The sequence below is a fragment of the Lissotriton helveticus genome, chromosome 9 (genome assembly GCF_964261635.1).
Source record: "Lissotriton helveticus chromosome 9, aLisHel1.1, whole genome shotgun sequence".
Classification (NCBI taxonomy): domain Eukaryota; kingdom Metazoa; phylum Chordata; class Amphibia; order Caudata; family Salamandridae; genus Lissotriton; species Lissotriton helveticus.
Window position 1 is genome coordinate 690,201,735 of NC_136070.1, and position 20,411 is coordinate 690,222,145.

The 20,411-nt window shown below is 45.2% G+C and overlaps 1 protein-coding gene across 3 annotated transcripts in view; it reads left to right on the top strand.

The window, feature by feature from the left end:
• Positions 1-20,411, top strand: part of CTSW (cathepsin W) — a 1,136,802-nt gene that overhangs the window by 875,895 nt on the left and 240,496 nt on the right. The gene's annotated exons all lie outside the window — the stretch shown is intronic.

Sequence of the window (20,411 nt, forward strand, 5' to 3'; positions counted from 1 at the left end):
CCGCTGCGCGGGAGCACGTGGGAGCGTCCCGGGAGAAGCCCGGGACAAGGGCGGGACCGTCTGTGGCCGTCAGGGGCCGAGGGAGGCCGGGCTGGGCCCGGTCTCTAACACTCTTACTGTGCCTACTGTTGTTCCAGGTCAGTCGGCCTCCGGGGTACCATACATGTTAAGGACTCCTATAGTCATGTCTAGTTTTTTACCTTCCTGTGTTGGGGTCTCGATCCTTGGGCCTCTCGATAAATATTTTACGAAGGCAAACAAGGAAATTGATAAAGAACTCTTACTAGCGGAGAAACGTGCTGAGCGTCGTCGCTCTATAGAACAACTTAAAAAGAAACCAATGACTTCCCTACTAGATCAAATTACTAGCCAAGAATCGGGCAGTATTGGTAGGTTGGACGTAGATGTCGACTTATTCAGTACTGACCATATCCCTAGTATTTTTCGCGACCACAATACAACTCCTGCCCACTCTGCTATTAATAGCGAGGATAATATAAACAGCCCTCCTATCGTCTCTAATAGTCTTATTGACCTAAATACCCCAGCTGCTTCGACTATAGTTCCACAACTCCATTCAACTTTCTCTAATCATTCAATTGATATTGCAGCATCCACCGAGATAATTCCGACACATACCAATAGTAAGACCGAAATTAAGTCCATGAATCCACGCAGGGTATTTCGTTCTCCGCCAAGAAAAAAAAGGAGAAAGGGCGGGGTTAAAAGAAAAGGCCATATCCCCTTGAGCTCTCCACCACTTTTGGTAAACCCCGAAATCAATTCAATCGTTCCATCCGTGAGGGAGGTATCATCAGGAATCCACTCTCTACCACAACTCCCCGAAGAATTGCCACCCATGTCCAAAAAAGAGTCAATAGAACTCTTCGACCAACTTCTAAAATCCTATATGCTCCCACTTATGGAGTGAGTTAGAGTTTTGGGGGAAAAAATTGATTGCCTTTTAGCAGCTGCCGTTCCGAACATAAATTCTGACGCAGCGAACCCTAAGGACCAGTCCCAACCGAAATGCCAGCCCAGTACCACTACTTTGTTCCCAAGTAGACCCCATAAAATTAATGGAAACCTACCTTCTAACAATACTAATGCCCCCCTAATACCACCTAAACCGACGACAGTTCTCAAGCCAGCTAAAGAGAAGACACAGTCGGTTCCGAATAAATTGATTCCACCTATGAACAAGCCAACTATGTTCCCAGGGGTACCCAAAATTAAAGGTATAAGTCAAAAAGCAACCCCAAATTGTAGGACCACAGTGGACTTACCCCCAGAGTCGGCAAACTTTGTGATCATATTAACCGGGGTTCCCCCGATTGTAAATGGAAATCCCGAACACAATGTTAATCTGAAAAACAAAGTTATCTTTTGGTTGAGAACAAATAGACCCCTCCCTGCCCATTTAAATGGTGATATAATCTCGGTAAGAAGGTGCAATTGGGTGGGCCTTCGCCCGAAAGATGTAGATGGAGACATTGTGATCGTTAATTTTAAGGACCACAGAGTCGTTTCACATATAAGTGATTGGTATCCAGGAAATAAGGAAGGAGGTGTTTCAACTCGAAATCTAAGCTATTTTTATCCAGAGGCTTTGCTTAGACCTCCTGTACATCCCAGATCTAGTAGAAACACTCACTCTCTGAATTTTGCTAACTATACACCCTTTCTTTCCCACCCTGCCAATAATTCTAACATTCCTTTTTCCCTTCCTCTACGCCGTCATCCTCCTAGCCACTTCCCCACACCAAATAACCACACTAATTATACCCAACACAATGAGTATTGGAACATCCCGTTGTACAACCTGTATGAACCTTATTCGGGGTTGGATTCTAATGAATGACTTGTTATTCCTTTCCTAGATCTAGAGTCCAACCAAGATTGTACGGGTATCTTTGTTACCTCAGATAAAGCTCCCTCCTATGATGAAGCATCGAATGAAAAGCCATTTCATTGTGGGAATGGGAAGTATGATCTCCCTGGCGGGGACCGGGCTGTGAGACTGGAAATAGATGAGGTTGAGGTTCAGGATGTATTGACTCTAGAGGTTGGCAATAAGGTGATTGGCCTTTCTGGAGGGCCTTTTAATGGTTGCCAGGAATCTGTGTTGGCAGTTTACGGTGCAGCTGCAACCGATAAAAGGAGTGATGATGTACCCATACAGGATACTCCAAATTATTGGGGGGCATATGATGATAATGTAGCACCCCTATCATAGGATGTAGTACCCTCCCACTCTAAGGCCAAAACCACTGTCCTGGCGGTATCAAACGGCACCAAGTTTGGTAGTTGGAATATAGCTGGGCTTGAGTCCCGTATGTGTATCCCGGACTGGGTGAACTTCATACAACAAGGTGATGTTTGGTCATTCCAGGAAACCTGGGCACTCTCATCGGTGTTCCTTGTGGGTTATTTAAACTTCAGCAAACCAGCAATTAAAGGACAAAGAGGGCGTGCAATGGGAGGCTTGACTACCTGGGTTCGCCAGTATGAGGGCGTAAGAGTGGAGGAGGTTCCAATTGATAGCCCTGATATATTAATAGTTAGTATAAGATCTTCTAAAGGCCTTAATATTCTTTTGATTAACATATATGTTAGGGGCATCCAGGGCGGAAGGGTCTCTCCAACCCTCCGCCTTTTGGATGACTTCTTATCAGGAGCATCAGTAGACGGGTACACGGTTGTGATGGGGGACTTTAACTCCTGTTTTGAACCCCTGAGTTTGGATGATGGCTTACTCACCGAGGTTGAAGATATGACCTGGGGGATTCCTCAGCTTGAGTTATCCCCGATTGGGAAATGGACACAATCCGCAACATTTATTAAAGGGATGTGTCTGGACCAGGGACTGCGAGCATTAAATGGTAGAGTGCGATCAGATAGGATGGGTAGACATACCTTCAGCAACGGCAGACACAGTAGCCGTATTGACTATATTCTAGTCGATGTGAAGCTGTGGGCTGCAGTTGAGGATATGGTGGTCATGACCCGCCCGGAAAGTGATCATGATCCGCTGGTGGTGGAACTAAGGGACCACAGTTTTCTTGGGTCTGAGAGCTGTAGATCTAACGCCGTTCAGGATGAAGTTGTACTCAGTAATGATATGAGAAGGGTACGGTGGCCAAAAATTTCTGTTAACGTAGAGGCACGTAAGGAGATTAGATCCCTCGTGTCTAACTTCCTGGAAGAAATATCCAGTTGTGGGTCACAGGACGATATTAACGCAAAAATCACTAACATTCATACTAGTCTATTCCTGGAGTTGAAAAAGCTGTTTGTGAAGTCTATCTCCAAGCAGGGTAGGAGGGGGAAATTGAAAATTATAACCTGGTATGATGAGGAGTGTCGACGGACCCATGTGGATTTGTTTAAAGCAATAAAGCAAAAAAATCATAGTCAAATTAGGACTTGTAGGAAGGCGTATAAAGATGCTAAGCACAAAGCCAAGACCAACTGGGATGAGGAACGGTGGTTATCACTTACCGAAACATGTAGCTTTCGAAATATGCGACAGTTTTGGCATCTTTTAAAATGGGGTAAATCCCAGGAAGATCGCCCAAGCCCTGCTTCGGTTGGCCAACATCAGTGGGTATGCTACTTTGAGGAGCAATTTAGGAACTACAGTAGCGCCCAGGTTGACATTCCCTGTCTTGCCCTGGTTGATCCTCTCAAGTTTACGAGTAGTGAAGTCAAACATATTTTGCAGTCTATTCCAAGGGGTAAGGCACCAGGCCCGGATTGCATACCTGCTGACTTATTTCAGCAGGATCAGGATCTCTGGGCCCCCTATATAGTCCATCTGGCTAATGCTTTAGCCTCTGGTGCTAAGGTCCCCGAGTCCTGGTTTGGGGCAGAAATCCTGCCAATTTACAAGAAAGGCGATTGGTCGGTTCCTTCCAACTACCATCCGATCAGCCTCATAGATGCGGTGCAAAAAATCACAGCCCGCCTTGTTCTTGGCAGGATTCAGGACTGGATTAGTGAATTCAACATTCTTACACCACTCCAGGCTGGTTTTCGGTCCCATGTGAGTACCTTAGACCAGGCTTTTCGGTTTATTCTGCTTTATTGGAAGACTGTCATCCTAGGTAAAGGTATACTCTACGCAGCCTTTGTGGACCTAAGGTCTGCATTTGACCTTGTCCCAAGGGCAAAGCTGTGGGATTGTTTAGTGAAGCTGGGTATGCCAACTCCCCTTGTATGTCTCCTGGTGAATTTACATGCTCAAACCTTTGCCCAAGTACGTTGGGGTAAACCAGGGGAGGTAACGGATAGATTTCCAGTCGCTTAAGGTGTAAGGCAAGGGTGTGTTTTAGCTCCTACCCTGTTTTCTCTATATATAAATGGGGTTACAAATTATTTTGCTAATCACCCCACTGATGCCCCGTCCCTGGCTGGAATGAAAATCCCCTTGCTCATGTTCGCGGACGACACTCTTTTAATCTCCAAGACCAGACAGGGCCTCCAACAGGCCCTGACTAGGTTTGAACTGTTCTGCTGCGAGCATGAGCTCGAGGTGAATGTGTCCAAAACTAAATTTATGGTACTAAGAGGACCCACCCCGATTACAGCTAGGGTTACTATGGGGGGCACACCCCTGGAACAGACTAAATTGTTTACCTACCTTGGAGTTACGTTTAGTGAGACCCTTAGCTGGTCTCAACAGGTTGACTCATTGGCATTAAAGCATGCGCAGATAGGAGGAGCCTTGCTTAAAGAACATAAAAGCTCCTATACCCGGCCTTTGTCCCCATTAATGAAGATTTATGGAACGAAAGTTCTACCCTCTGTCTTGTATGGGGCGGAGCTCTGGGGCTACAGTAACCTCGATCCTCTGAAAGTTGCCCAAAACAAATTCCTTAGGGTGGCCATCGGTCTCCCGCAGTCAACACCGCGGATCCCACTCTTGTATGATCTTGGGTGTCAACCAGTGGAGGACCTAGCTAGATTGCGACCATTAGCGTTCTGACGCCGCCTTTGGATAACGCCCGAACTCCTGCTCTATGCAAGAGCATGCATTGAGGTCAGGGATCTTCTTGGCTCCTCTAATATAGGTTGGTTTAAAGACTTAAGAACTACCTTGTGTGCCACGGGGCTAGGAGAACTATGGTTAAACCCCGATACTGCAACCTTCCCCTCCAAAGAGGAGTTGAAGCTACAATATTGGAAATGGGTTGTAGGAAAAAGACATGCAGGATTGACTGTTAGTAACATCACGGGTACTTTTGTTGTTATGAAGGATGTCTCCTGTTTTGAAAAATACTGGGATGTTATAACCAAGCCCCTGGACCGTAAATTATTCCACCAATACAGATGCGGTTCATTGCCATTAAGGGAGTTCACTATAACGTGGGGTAAGGGTGGGTCTGGGCACTGTCCTTTGTGCTCAGGACAGGGTGAAAGTGTAAATCATTTTCTTTTTGTCTGCCCGCTGTATGTTGCCCCAAGATTAAAGTGGTTAAGTCCAGTTTGTAGAAGCTTGGGAACACGTTCCGCAGCAACTGCCAGTAGGATATTAAAGACAGATCTGTCGCCCGTGTTTGTAATTGGAGTAGCGAAATACTTAGGCTGGGCTTGGATCTTAAGAGCAAGGTTTATTAACTCGACTTAGGCTTTTGCCTAAAAATCATAGGCTCTCCATTGACTGTGTGTAAATGTGTAACTACTTATTGTGCCCGAATTTACTATGATTATTTAACTAAGGATCTATTGTAAATTTCTAAATAACTTTTAAATGAAGTTCTGTATAAACGATTTAATATGGTCTTAGATTGTTCTTAATACTACCTTAAATTATTTTTATAAACAACACATGTATTTTAGCCATTGTAAATTGTGTGCATGTCTTTTATGATGAAATAATCGAATAAAGACTTCTTTGAACTTTGAACTATGTGCTTTTTACATGGAACGCCCATCAATATTTTAGATACAGATGTACTGTTTACATGGTAACTATGTATGAATTGGACTATTTTTTTTTTAACTGTTGCTTTTATGATTTTATATTGTTGCTAAAATCGAATGAAGCATTCTTTGAATTTGAATTTGGACATTAAGCAAATGGACTCTTGTGGCAGGAAGATGTGTAGTACGTCTGATTCGTCTATGAAAGTAGCAAGTGCATCAGCTCTTCTAGGGCGCTACGGCAGGTCTCTTTAGGACTCCCTGGGTAGGTTTACTGACAAGCCTCCCAAAGAAGATTGATAGGACTTCCAAGAGATCCTGCAGGAGGGTGGTTTAGTAGCAAACCAGGTCATCAGCGCTGCTGCAGACGCCTCAGACCTTGCAGCGCATGGCTATGCACACAGCATCTGCTCGCGGTGCTCAGCATGGTTGCGCCTCACAGGTCTTAAACCGACGCCCAAAAGAGGATCCTCAACCTACCTTTCAATGGCTCCTCCTTATTCAGCTCTCACGCTGATGAGGAGATGGCAAAGATGAAGACCGAGCTGGACACGGTCAAAGCAGTTGGACTAGAAAAACGGAAGGAGTTTTGTAAACGCTTTCGTCAATACGACAAGCACCCCTTCCAGCAGAGGGTTCAAACCCCTCAATGATCCTCCCAAAACCAGCAGAGGTCTCAATTCCAGCAGCAGCATCCTGGCAGAGGAAGGGTGAACAATAAACAACAGCAGTCATCCTCCAAGCAGGCTCCAAAGCAGTGAGGCATTGCTTCCTCCGCACCTGTTCGCCACTCCGGTAGGAGGGAGTATTGTTTTCATCTAGAAGAGTGGAAAACCATAACAAGAGACAAATGGGTGCTGAATATTGTGCAGCATGGTTACTTGCTGAGGTTCAAGTCCCCTCCCCGCAAGTTCCTCCACAACTGAAGTGCCTTCCGCAACAACACAAGCTACTGTTACAAGGAGAGGTGTATACCCTTCTCTCCAAGAAAGCCATAGAAGAGGTCCCTCTTCTCCAGCAAAACCAAGGAGTATACTCACAGTACTTCATGGTCCAAAAGCGAGGGGTAGCCAAAGAGTACAGACCTATCCTCGACCTGCGCTTGTTGAACAGGTTTATAAGGAAAGAGAAATTTCAGATGCTAGCCCTACACCAGATTTGACCACATCTTCACCAAGGGGACTGGATGTGTGCCATCGACCTGCAGGACGCCTACTTTCACATTCCTGTGTCAGTGAAGCATCACAAATTCCTCAGGTTCCAGGTGTCTCAACAACACTATCAGTACCGAGTACTTCCGCCCTGGCTCAAATCCGCCCCCCGAACGTTCTCCAAGTGCATGGCGGTGGTAGCTGCGTTCCTCCGCAAGCAGAAAATCTTTGTCTATCCCTACCTAGACGACTGGCTCCTAAAGAGTTCCACACCTTCACTACTCCAGAGCCATTTCACCTACTGTCTCCAACTTCTTCACTCCCTGGGGTTGCAAGTCAACTACAAGAAGTCAGTCCTCAACCCGACACAGAAGGTACATTACTTGGGCGCTTCCCTGGACACCGCAAGGGCAAGCGCGTGTCCTTCGAAGGAGAGGTTGTCATCAATGCTAATTCAGTGCCGCGCTCTTCTCAGTGCTCCACATCCTACAGCCAGGCAGGTGTCATCGCTGCTGGGATCGATGGCCTCATGCATCTTCATTGTGCCCAATGCCAGACTTCACATGCGGCCTCTGCAGCAGTCCCTCGAAGATCAGTGGATGCAGCTGTCAGGCCGTTGGGTAGATCGTGTGTCTCTTCCTCAGACTGCCAGGGACTCCATCAAATGGTGGATGAAACGGTCGCACCTTCTACAAGGGGTCACCTTTCACCAGGTTCTTCCGACCCAGACTATTGTTACAGATGCATCACTGCAGGGTTGGGGAGCTCACATGGGCCAGCTTCAGGTACAAGGTCTCTGGTCCGAGACAGAGCGAAGTTATCACATCAATTTCCTGGAGCTAAGGGCAGTTCATCTCTCCAGTCCAGTTCCATTCAGATTCAGACAGACATCACAACTACAATGTACTATCTGAACAAGCAAGGAGGCACCAGGTCAAGGGTCCTGTCTCTGGATTCCCAGACCATATGGAAGTGGCTTCTGGCGAGGAGTCTCACGATCGTAGCTGTCCACCTTCCAGTGACCTTGAACGTGCAGGCAGATGTTCTCAGCAGAGACTTCGTAGAAGCACACGATTGGGTGCTAAACGACGAGGTCACTCAGGACATTTTTCAGCATTGGGGAGTGCCAGACATCGATCTGTTCGCAGACGCGGCAAATAAAAAATGCCCCGTCTTCGCGTCCAGATTCCCACAACAAGGATCACGGGGGAATGCACATTTGATCAAATGGTCGCAGACATTGCTGTATGCTTTTCCACCACTCCCTCTGATCCCGGCGGTCATACAGAAGTTTTACAGGACTAACACCAGAATGATCCTGATAGCTCCGGAGTGGCCGTGCCAGTGGTGGTATCAGGATCTTCTGCAGCTATCCGAGGCCCGACCGGAGGCTTCCCTGCCACCGGACCTGCTGGCCAAGAACGAAGAGAGGGTATTTCATTCCAACCTCCCGTACCTACGTTTGACAGCAAGGCTCCTGAGGTCATCCAGTACGGGCACTTAGACCTCTCAGCGGATTGTATTAGTATTCTCAAGGAAGCAAAAAGACCCTCCACCAGGAAATCTTATGCTTTCAAATGGAAGAGATTTTACCTGTGGTGTAAAGAAAACGCTTATGATCTGATCAAGGGTCAGGAGCAAGTGATACTCCCCTACTTGTTATTCTTGGCGAAGTCCAGCCTGCAATATTCCTCCATCAGGGTTCACCTGGCTGCAAGTACAGCTTACAGGAAGTCTCCGAATCAGGGGTCATTCTTTCAAATATCAGTGGTCAAGGACTTTCTGGAGGGACTCAGGGAGGTTTATCCCCCAGTGAGATGCCCTTCTCCGCCTTGGGAACTTAACATTGTTCTTACTAAACTGATGGGTGCTCCTTTGGAGCCTATTCATAAGGCGTCTTTGCAGCATTTGACCTGGAAGGCTGCTTTTTTAGTAGCCATTACTTCAGCCCGCAGGGTGAGCGAGATTCAGGCGCTGTGCTGTAAGGAGCCTTATACTGTGTTTCAGGCTAATAGGGTGGTGTTACGTACATATCCGAGCTTCCTTCCTAAGGTAAAAACCAATCAAGGGTTTGGCTCATCTGCAGTAAGGCCAAGCCTTAGAGTTAGGAAACAACCACCATATGCCAGTACTGCAAAACTATTTATCACAACATCAACCTGAAGAAAAGAGTTAAACTACTTCTTCAGAAAGAAACATTCATTTGAATTAATCCATTTATTTCAAGTAATAAGTCAAAAGATCACATTTTTTCTTTTTATCAATAAAGTAACATATTAAATCCACAGGAGAGAGAAGGAGAAAAGGGAGAAGAATCCCTTATCTGAAAAATATTTGTGTTTTCTAAAATTGGCACACTCTTACAATCATTCATTCATTTTCCACATGCATACTCATATATACAGTATTTTAAACATCAAAAGTGTGGTGTTTGAAGAAAGAAAGAAGGAAGGGGGTTAAGAAAGAGTCTTCACAAACTAGAAAAATCTGATTATACAACCTAATATCAAAAAGGACAACATTTAGAATTACATTTGAAAATTTCACAATAGGCCATCTAAACCGTTAGACATCATTTCAAAATGATTTTTTCTCAATAAAAAACGATTGGCCTAACACAATGCTGTATATGAAAATTAGCTAAGGTAAGAGATTCATTGCTCCCGGCTGGAAGTGGGTGTGAATACCAAAAGTTCCGTTACAACAGAATAAGACATAGTTCTTTCCTTATTTTTCAGAACCATCAGAGGTTCTGAAGAGAGTTCCTCACACTGGGAACTCGAAACGCGTCGACCAGCGTTGTGTTAGGCCAATCGTGAATGATTGTGAGAGTGTGCCATTTTTAGAAAACACAAATATTTTTCAGATAAGGGATCCTTCTCCCTTTTCTCCTAAAGAATAAACTTTGAAGCAACTATAAACCTCCGAGTGTGCGTTTGCTTATACGCAACCATTTGGATTTTTAATTGAATAATTCTGACCGGCTTTGGGTTTGCCGGTCTACGCACCACCTGACGTTGGGAGCCGATCCCGGAAGGATCCTTACTGCTTTGCAAAGTATATATATATATGTATATATATATATCCAAACCACGTTCCCCTCCAAGGAAAAGAACAAGCCACACCAGTTCTGCAGGTCAGAAAACGCGCTTTATTTAAGCATCCCAGGCATGATGCGTTTCGTCGTTTGACTTCATCAGATGCCCTAGTGATTGGGAAGTGCTTTCCGTGTCCACCTTTTCAAACCCAGCTGGCCTCATTACGATTGGGTGACGCCTGCTGGTAAACGTCAGGGAGCATCGTGAAACTCAGCACTCCGAATTTCACACTAGGCAGTCACGTAGTAAGTACTCCCCCAAGTGGGCGGTGACTGCCTATTCTCACCTGGCGCTCAGATCTTTGATGGAAAAGCGGCTGACCTGGAACCATCACCCACCCGCAGGGCACACTCTGCAGCCTCGGAGCGACACCTCTGTGTGCGACGCTCCCTTGTGTGATCACGATCCAAACAGTGGGCAGGTCACAGAAGTGCAATGCGGTGGTTCGGCAGCGTCCCCAGTCTGTGAGGTAACACCAAATAGAAAGTTTGCCACTACTGCCGCCGAACAGCTTCGTTGGGTGGGGGGCTCAATTTGTGCTGTGGGCCGCACAAAAACATCTCCAAACCACGTTCCCCTCCAAGGAAAAGAACAAGCCACACCAGTTCTGCAGGTCAGAAAACGCGCTTTATTTAAGCATCCCAGGCATGACGCGTTTCGTCGTTTGACTTCATCAGATGCCCTAGTGATTGGGAAGTGCTTTCCGTGTCCACCTTTTCAAACCCAGCTGGCCTCATTACGATTGGGTGACGCCTGCTGGTAAACGTCAGGGAGCATCGTGAAACTCAGCACTCCGAATTTCACACTAGGCAGTCACGTAGTAAGTACTCCCCCAAGTGGGCGGTGACTGCCTATTCTCACCTGGCGCTCAGATCTTTGATGGAAAAGCGGCTGACCTGGAACCATCACCCACCCGCAGGGCACACTCTGCAGCCTCGGAGCGACACCTCTGTGTGCGACGCTCCCTTGTGTGATCACGATCCAAACAGTGGGCAGGTCACAGAAGTGCAATGCGGTGGTTCGGCAGCGTCCCCAGTCTGTGAGGTAACACCAAATAGAAAGTTTGCCACTACTGCCGCCAAACAGCTTCGTTGGGTGGGGGGCTCAATTTGTGCTGTGGCCGCACAAAAACATCTCCAAACCACGTTCCCCTCCCAGGAAAAGAACAAGCCACACCAGTTTTGCAGGTCAGAAAACGCGCTTTATTTAAGCATCCCAGGCATGACGCGTTTCGTCGTTTGACTTCATCAGATGCCCTAGTGATTGGGAAGTGCTTTCCGTGTCCTCCTTTTCAAAGCCAGCTGGCCTCATTACGATTGGGTGACGCCTGCTGGTAAACGTCAGGGAGCATCGTGAAACTCAGCACTCCGAATTTCACACTAGGCAGTCACGTAGTAAGTACTCCCCCAAGTGGGCGGTGACTGCCTATTCTCACCTGGCGCTCAGATCTTTGATGGAAAAGCGGCTGACCTGGAACCATCACCCACCCGCAGGGCACACTCTGCAGCCTCGGAGCGACACCTCTGTGTGCGACGCTCCCTTGTGTGATCACGATCCAAACAGTGGGCAGGTCACAGAAGTGCAATGCGGTGGTTCGGCAGCATCCCCAGTCTGTGAGGTAACACCAAATAGAAAGTTTGCCACTACTGCCGCCGAACAGCTTCGTTGGGTGGGGGGGCTCAATTTGTGCTGTGGCCGCACAAAAACATCTCCAAACCACGTTCCCCTCCAAGGAAAAGAACAAGCCACACCAGTTCTGCAGGTCAGAAAACGCGCTTTATTTAAGCATCCCAGGCATGACGCGTTTCGTCGTTTGACTTCATCAGATGCCCTAGTGATTGGGAAGTGCTTTCCGTGTCCACCTTTTCAAACCCAGCTGGCCTCATTACGATTGGGTGACGCCTGCTGGTAAACGTCAGGGAGCATCCTGAAACTCAGCACTCCGAATTTCACACTAGGCAGTCAGGTAGTAAGTACTCCCCCAAGTGGGCGGTGACTGCCTATCCTCACCTGGCGCTCAGATCTTTGATGGAAAAGCGGCTGACCTGGAACCATCACCCACCCGCAGGGCACACTCTGCAGCCTCGGAGCGACACCTCTGTGTGCGACGCTCCCTTGTGTGATCACGATCCAAACAGTGGGCAGGTCACAGAAGTGCAATGCGGTGGTTCGGCAGCGTCCCCAGTCTGTGAGGTAACACCAAATAGAAAGTTTGCCACTACTGCCGCCGAACAGCTTCGTTGGATGGGGGGCTCAATTTGTGCTGTGGCCGCACAAAAACATCTCCAAACCACGTTCCCCTCCAAGGAAAAGAACAAGCCACACCAGTTCTGCAGGTCAGAAAACGCGCTTTATTTAAGCATCCCAGGCATGACGCGTTTCGTCGTTTGACTTCATCAGATGCCCTAGTGATTGGGAAGTGCTTTCCGTGTCCACCTTTTCAAACCCAGCTGGCCTCATTACGATTGGGTGACGCCTGCTGGTAAACGTCAGGGAGCATCGTGAAACTCAGCACTCTGAATTTCACACTAGGCAGTCACGTAGTAAGTACTCCCCCAAGTGGGCGGTGACTGCCTATTCTCACCTGGCGCTCAGATCTTTGATGGAAAAGCGGCTGACCTGGAACCATCACCCACCCGCAGGGCACACTCTGCAGCCTCGGAGCGACACCTCTGTGTGCGACGCTCCCTTGTGTGATCACGATCCAAACAGTGGGCAGGTCACAGAAGTGCAATGCGGTGGTTCGGCAGCGTCCCCAGTCTGTGAGGTAACACCAAATAGAAAGTTTGCCACTACTGCCGCCGAACAGCTTCGTTGGGTGGGGGGCTCAATTTGTGCTGTGGCCGCACAAAAACATCTCCAAACCACGTTCCCCTCCAAGGAAAAGAACAAGCCACACCAGTTCTGCAGGTCAGAAAACGCGCTTTATTTAAGCATCCCAGGCATGACGCGTTTCGTCGTTTGACTTCATCAGATGCCCTAGTGATTGGGAAGTGCTTTCCGTGTCCACCTTTTCAAACCCAGCTGGCCTCATTACGATTGGGTGACGCCTGCTGGTAAACGTCAGGGAGCATCGTGAAACTCAGCACTCTGAATTTCACACTAGGCAGTCACGTAGTAAGTACTCCCCCAAGTGGGCGGTGACTGCCTATTCTCACCTGGCGCTCAGATCTTTGATGGAAAAGCGGCTGACCTGGAACCATCACCCACCCGCAGGGCACACTCTGCAGCCTCGGAGCGACACCTCTGTGTGCGACGCTCCCTTGTGTGATCACGATCCAAACAGTGGGCAGGTCACAGAAGTGCAATGCGGTGGTTCGGCAGTGTCCCCAGTCTGTGAGGTAACACCAAATAGAAAGTTTGCCACTACTGCCGCCGAACAGCTTCGTTGGGTGGGGGGCTCAATTTGTGCTGTGGCCGCACAAAAACATCTCCAAACCACGTTCCCCTCCAAGGAAAAGAACAAGCCACACCAGTTCTGCAGGTCAGAAAACGCGCTTTATTTAAGCATCCCAGGCATGACGCGTTTCGTCGTTTGACTTCATCAGATGCCCTAGTGATTGGGAAGTGCTTTCCGTGTCCACCTTTTCAAACCCAGCTGGCCTCATTACGATTGGGTGACGCCTGCTGGTAAACGTCAGGGAGCATCGTGATATATATATATACTGCTCCCAACATCCTCAGGCACTCTACCTGACAAGGAACGCGGCACTCACAGGGGTGGTTTCCATCGATTTTATTAGGAAACACTCAGCACATGTTTGTTCGTTGTAAGCATCCTCCTTATTTTGTGTGATATTTTTTGACCACTGGTTTGAAATGTATATATATTATGAATTGATTGGACTGTCCAGTACATTGCATGTGACATCATATATTGAATAATAATGATTTTTGTAGAGAAAATTAATTTAGCCTATCTAGGGCAGGATTGGGGCTTAAACTGGGACGGGGTGCAGAGACATAGCCCATTCAGGGCGTGATTATTCAAGATACGTATTTATTGTTATATGGTATCTGTGGTTGCGATTTAGGCATGTAAATATATTAGCATAGGTTGTTGTATTGACTTATAATGTCGTCCTTCAGCTAGTTTGCCTGTTCCAATATGGCGCGATATTTTGCTGAGAATGCACCGTAGTCCTATGTTGTTGTTTATGAACTGACCCATATGCATAAAACATTAATGGCCGCCGCGCGCTTCTGTAGATCAACTGACGAAAGCCCATGCTGAAACGCGTATGTGCTGAGTGTTTCCTAATAAAATCGATGGAAACCACCCCTGTGAGTGCCGCGTTCCTTGTCAGGTAGAGTGCCTGAGGATGTTGGAAGCAGTATATATTTAACGGGCACACCCCCGTTACGTGTGCACCCGCTCTGGAGTGCGGCAGGCTGGTGTTTAAGGAGCGAATATATATATATATATATATATATATATATATTCTATATTCTATATGCTCCTGGATCCCGCACAACTAATCCTTATGGAGCCCCCCCCCCCATACTCTAACATATATCTGGGGACTTTCGACCAATTTTCAGAAATACAGGTTTTAAAGCTGATGACGGAGGCCAAATCTGGCTCCCTTTTAACCCCTGCCCTCATTTTATTCTTTCTCGATTAGATACTATACTATGTCCCCATTTTACTTGAATTTTTAAATTAATCCCTTACAGTGGCAATTGATCCAGAGATTTGGAAGGAAGCTGTACTTCTACCTTCGGCCAGAAAAACCTGGAATTGATGCATCTCCCCTTTCCAATTACCAGCCTATATTGCTCCCCCTATACATGTAAAAAAAGTCTGGAAAAACTAGTGAACAGCCAATTAACTATTTTTTTAGAAAACGGCAAGCTATTGGATCCCTTCCAGACTGCTTGTCATGCTAACAACAGCACTGAGTCCACATTGTTAGCTGTATTGGAGAATACCAGGTCAGTAGTTGATTAGGCCAAGGACACAACCCTGATCCCACTTGACCTGTCTGTAGCTACCGATATCGTCTCCCACAGTTTGATGATTAGCAAACACCATGAAATTGGCTTACACTCATACACCATTCTGTGCTTGAGCTCTTTCCTAAAGAATAGAACACAGACCGTTCAGCTGGCAGAGCTTGCTCATTTTCTTCCAATTGTGTAGCCCTCTAATGCTCCTTATTGAGCCCGCCCTTTTTAATGTCTATGTTTCTCTATTAGCAAAAACTGTAAGGAAATGGTGTTTTGAGGTAGACTCATATGCAGACGACACCCAGCTGATTATATCACTGGGGGAGAAATATGACGAGACCAGATGCTAATTACGAGAGTACCTCATCGAAGTTGCAGGATGGATGACAAATCATTGTCTAAAACTATGTGCAGATAAAACAGAGATCCTGCTATTCGTGGGGTGTATCTGATTTGGGATGCCTCGTGGTGGCCAGACTTATTGAGGGATATGCCTACTCCCAAGAAATTTACCAAAACCCTGGGGGTCATTATTGATTACTGCCTTTCCATGCAAGAACATGTCTGGGCTACTTGTGGTAAATGATTTGGCATTCTTCAGCTTTTGAGAGGACTGTGTAAAGGGATTCCAATAGCTTGGCATAAAAACATAATCCAGGCTCTTATAGCAATTATACCGGACTATGGCAACCCCGTATTTGTAGACATGGCTGATTACCTATTCACAAGATTACAGGTAATTCAAAATGCTGCCGCCAAGCTAATCTGTAACATGGACAGATTTAGTTCTGCATCGGCTTGCTTGGCTACGCTACATTGACTACCTATGTGAAAAATTTCTATGCAATGCTCACAAGGTCCTGTACAACTCGGGACCTGAGATCTTACAGGCAAGTTGAATTTTAGAAGCCTAGTCGCGATCTTAGATCCTGTAATCTAGATCTTACTAAAACAAAACTAATCAGAAAAGTTAGATCAGGCAGCCAATCGTTTTTGTACTTGTCTGCAGTCCAGTGGAATTCTTTACCTCTGTATTTTCGCCTCACTGATAACCATACTTGGTTTAGAAAGAAATTAAAAACCTGGCTTTTCTCGGACGACTATTTTTCTTTATATGTTCTAACTCAGTGGAGTTTTCTCAGTTGATATGATAGGATGATTCCTAGCCCCGTGACATCCCCAAGGGGATAAGCTTTGCATTTTATAAATACTTCACAAATACAGTAAATAAATAAATAAAATGGTCTTCAGATCCAAGATTCTCTGAGGACTTTGTAAATATCATAAACAAAGATGAAGGAAGACAAAAGAAAACAATTTGTGAACAGGACCGACAATTCTCTAGTCTCCTCCTGTGTTCCTAATGACCTCAGATGAGCTCGAAAGGTCCCTTTCAGGACTTAAGAGTCAACGGAAAATGGTTATTTCAAGAATATCAGATACATATAAATCTCTTAGAACTATGAGCCAAGGCCATAGAACTTCGGGCCTTCTTACAAGGATTTCAGGATCCTCAGTACTAGTATGCACTAACAACAAAACAATCATACTATATAAACCAGCAGGGAGAAACAATGTCAAAAATACTGTCCAGAGAGGCATTACATTTTGTATGTGGACTATCAACCACAGGATCTCTTTCAAAGCTGAACATGTTCCAGGTACCAGCAACCAATGTGCTGACACCATGACTTGAACTTCAAACGAGTGTTACAACTGGAAATTGGACGATCGCAAATTAAAAACTATCTTTCAAAGATGAGGAATCGATCTGTTTGCGACCACCAAGAACTGCAAATGACAGTTTTATGTCAGCAATTTCTCTCAAGACAGATAATTGGGAAATGCAAATCAGGAGTTGATGCCTATGGTTTCCCTCCAATTCTATGCTGCCGAAGCTAACAAACACAATTAAACAAGAACCATGCAAACTCATTCTGATAGTCCCGACATGGCCCTGACAATACTGGTACAAAGTGCTACTTCCTCTTCCAGAGTATGCTCACATTCCTCTCAAGATGATTACAGCACTCTTGACAATGCACAAGGGCCAAGTGTTACATCCGAACCTGAGGTCACTCAATTTATCAGCCTGGCTTCTGAGCACAATGAATACCATCTCCTAGACATCACAGAGGATTTCAGAGAAATACTTGCAAAGGTCACATCAGATGCTACAAACAAAATTACAAAGCAAAATGGAAACAGTTTTGAGTTGGGTGCTCTGCTCAGAATGTCCATCCTATGTCATCATCTCTAGAACATATTCTTCCTTATCTGCTTAATTTGGTACAATCAGGTCTCTCTCACTCTTCAATCTTGAACCATTTAGCCGCAGTCTGTCGTTTCAGAAGAGCAAACAACTGAGCATCCCTATGATCTCAAAGAATTATCAAGGATTCATTAAAGGTCTTTTTAGGGTTTTCCTGCCCGTCACTAAACCTCTTATTCTATGACCAGTTAATACTGCTTTAACAGAGCTAATGAAACATCCATTTGAACCTATTTGTAATTTATATTTAATAATAAATAATTTAAATATAAAATACCTGTCCTGGAAGAAATCTCTGCACCTTGGTCCAAACACTAAGGCGTGTACAAGAGTGACAAGCCTTCACTATAAAGGAGCTGTATTTGCAGTATAGGGACGACAGAGTCATACTAAGAACAAATCTCCATTTTATCCCTAAGTTGCCATCGGAATTTTACCTTACTGAACCAGTGGTACTCAGTACCTTTTTCAAACATCTTAAGACTGCAGAGGGAAGAATTCTCCACACTCTGGACGTACATCGTTGTCTCAAATTCTACTTCAATAGAACTTAGAATTTTAGAAAATCCGATCAACCTGAGTTGCATACGGTCCCCCAAGAAAGCTGTATGCTATTTTCAAATAAGCTGTAGCACGTTGTGTTTCAGCTACTATACTCTTCTGTCATCTAAAAGCAGATTGTCCACTACAAGGTGCAGTAACAGCTCACTCCACGAGGACAATTGCAACTTTTACTGCATTATTTGCTGGTGTCCCTCTGTAAAAGATTTGCATAGCATGCTACATGGAAGAACACCCATGAGTTTTCTCAACACTACTGTCTTTAGTCAATGATTTACAATGATGCTGCAGGTGGGCAAGCAGTCTTTCTCCATCTTTTTTTCGTAATGTGAGCTGTGTATCAAATGTAAATGTATTCACCAGATTCCCTCCAACCACTTCTGATTTTGTATACAAGTCATATTTAAGCTACTTATGTGAATATTATAGTTCTCCAGCCTCCTCCCTCGTGGATGCATGACGGAACCCTGCATGCATTTCCCACACATGCCTTTACCCCACAGTCACTACCCCAACTGTGATGTTACCACGCGTTTCTTTACCAAGCAAGCCAATTTAAATACTTGCCTTAGGGGGGTGCTGGACTCTGGAATAGTATAAATTACTATTCCAACACTAGTCAGTGTATGAGTAGGGAAGGTGTTGGACTTAAAATCCAACACCAGTCCAACAACATGCCTCCTAAAGCAAGTCATTGTAACGACTTGCGTGGTAAAGGAACATGTGGTAACGTTGAAGTCTGGGTAGTGACTGCCGAGTATAGCAGATTGTGGTTCTGCCTGCAGGGTAAAGGATGTTTCCCCTCCCTGTTACCAGCTCATCTCTGTCATGATATAAACACTCCTTGGAAGTCTGAGGTATAGGTGGGCCTTGATGGGTGAGGTATTGTGCTCTCAAATGCTTAAGTTTGGCTATTTTCTAATGATATTGATAGGCTAACTGTGTAACCTCTCCAAGCTATTAAAGCATAGTTTAGGTTTTGTACTGATTGTTATTATAATCCTGTTAGACTCCTGCCTCAGCAACAGGAATAATTCAAGAATGTTAATCTGTGAAAAATACCAATACTAGATAACTACAATATACAGGTAAGTAGCTTGTTGTTTTCTTGGTGAAACTCTGTAACTTCTGAAGTGAATGCCACTAATTAGGTGACAGTTACGGATTACAGGTTAGACACATGTAAGGTTTGTGCCTTTTGAAAGGCCAGTAGGCTTGTGCTTGTAACTGGCCAGTCAAACTGTGCAGACTCAGTCTGTGCACAAGCCATTTTAAAGTCTAAGCAATTACAGCCACCTCCATTCAGTAACAACAACAACAATAATTTGCTTAAATATAGACGTTCATTCAGTACTTATGTAGTTTTTAAGTGCTATAAATTATTTGTATGTAGCACTTCATTCTGCACTTTTGTTGTTTCTTAGTGCTGTAAATAACATATATTAGTACGTTACTGTTACCCAATTTATTGTCATTGTACACCACGTAGAGGGTGATATTTAATAAGATAAAATAAAGCACAGCTGAATATTACTGTAAAATTAAAAAGGTAGCACGATGCGATTATATCATGGCAAACAGTATATCAACCTCCAATGCCCCAGTGAGAGGTTGTTTCTTGTTTAATTTACATCAATATTTTTTTAAGCAGTCAATGTCCTGTATATAAAATGTCCCATTCATGATACAACTTGCATTATTATGTCAGCGCACTGAAATAGTTTTTATGGGATTGTTCGCACTTAAATAATAAAACAGGTAGAAAATAAATGGTGTGTACTCCCTAGCTGTTTTTGTGTTCCTCAATAAACAATGTTAACTCTAGTTACTGTGCAATCACTTTCGGATATGGCCATTGTTTTTAGCCTTATTCTAGAAAAAACAACAAAATACTCTAGTCATGGGAGAGTTTTCTGCCTGTTCTTTGCTACCCAATTTGCTACTTATTAGGTCCGTTGTCTGTGTGGTTTAACATGGATGGTTAGTCTATATTGCTGCTGACATGTTTGGACAGGGTATAGGCTTGAAAGGCAACTTAATAGACAGATCTGCTTTGCTTTCATTGATATGATGGGCTATTTAGAAAATAGCTAAAATATTATAAGGGTCATTTAGAGGTTGGCGGATGTAGAACAGCCACCAAAATCAGCAGATGTCCAACCCGCCAACCTTCGGGTTTCCATTTTGAGACCGGGACCACAGGGTTTCCCACAGTAGACCCTTGTCTGGCTCGGCTGTTATAAAACTTTAACCTGATGGACGACACAGCACTGGGCTGCCAAGTCACCTTGATGGTTGCCCCCAACCTATTTAGGGCGTGGCAACCATTACGCAGATTTAGGAGGAAAAATCAATCAGCAACTTTGTAACATGGGAAGAGATATCCTGGATTGCCTAGGTCATTGATTTTCTTTCAACCATACAAAGACCTGCTTTGGAAGTTTGTTTAAAACA